Raw genomic sequence first — 1,291 nt, 5'->3', positions numbered from 1 at the left:
GGGGAAAAAAAACCTTAAGTGTTAAGTGTTGAACTTGCATCCTAAACATCAGCTGTGTTCTAATAGTAGCTGAATAGCAATCCGTGTGAAAATGACTCGGGATTTTTAGTTGACTGTAGCCTAAATGAGACAATTTTGCAGTCTGACTGCTGAGATTGAGTTCTGGAAAATACATCAACCCCAAGTACATTGGGGTTAAAGTGGCCAGAATAGTGAGAAAGACTGAAACAATGTGTAAGGAGAAAAACTTAGGGGACACAACAACCTCTCACATGAATGACAGGTTCACCCACAGGGAAGCCCAAGATCTAGTGGCTAGAACATACAGAGAGGCAGATTTTGGCACAAAACTAAAGAACATCTCGCACCATGATGCCCTCCTATAGGTAAATGGGCTGTCTTGATCAGCCATGGGTCTAGTTCCCTAGAAACATTTAAGCATCTATCAAGGGGTCATGCTGGGGAGGTTTCTTTTAGAAATTTATGTATCAGTAAGAAGCTGAGTTACATCACTGGCTCTCAAATGAAATGATAGTTTGCAGAATTAAGGAAGTTGTTAAAAATATAGATTCTTAAACCTCATTCCTAGAGATCTTAATTGGCCAAGTTCCAGATGGATCCCAAGAACCAAGATTTTTTTTTCTTTTTTAATTGAATTTAATTTTGAGATAATTACAGATTCACAAGTACTTGTAAAAGATAATAAGAGCGAGCCTTGTACCTTTTACCCATGGTTATATCTTACAAAACTGTTGTACAACGTTGCAACCAGGCTATTGACAGTGATACAGTCAAAATACAAAATGTTTCTATTACTAAAGGATACCTGAAGTTGCCCTTTTATGGTTCCACCACTTCTCTCTCACTCTCACCCACTCCTTAACCCCTAGAAACCACTAATCTATGCTGTATATATATACTTTCTTCATTCTAAGAATGTTGTATAAGTGGAATCGTACCCTTGGTATGACATTTTGAGGGATTGGCATTTTTTTACTCAGGATAATTCTCTGAAGAGTCATCAAAGATTGTTGTATGCATCAATAGTTTATGCCTTTTTATTGCCAATTTTTACTACACAGCATGGATGTGCCACAGTATGTTTCATCAATCATTCACTTGGTGAAGAATAGTTAGGCTATTTTCAGTTTCGGACCATTCTGAACAAAACTGCTATAAACACTGATGTGAAAGTTTCTTTCTTTTTTCTTTTTTTTTGAGACAGAATTTCACTATGTCGCCCTTGGTAGAGTGCCATGGCATCACAGCTCATAGCAACCTCAAACTCTTG

This window comes from Otolemur garnettii, unplaced genomic scaffold (assembly GCF_000181295.1).
Source record: "Otolemur garnettii isolate 467f Iridium unplaced genomic scaffold, OtoGar3 scaffold00024, whole genome shotgun sequence".
Taxonomy (NCBI): domain Eukaryota; kingdom Metazoa; phylum Chordata; class Mammalia; order Primates; family Galagidae; genus Otolemur; species Otolemur garnettii.
Note: the sequence above shows the minus strand (reverse complement) of the source record.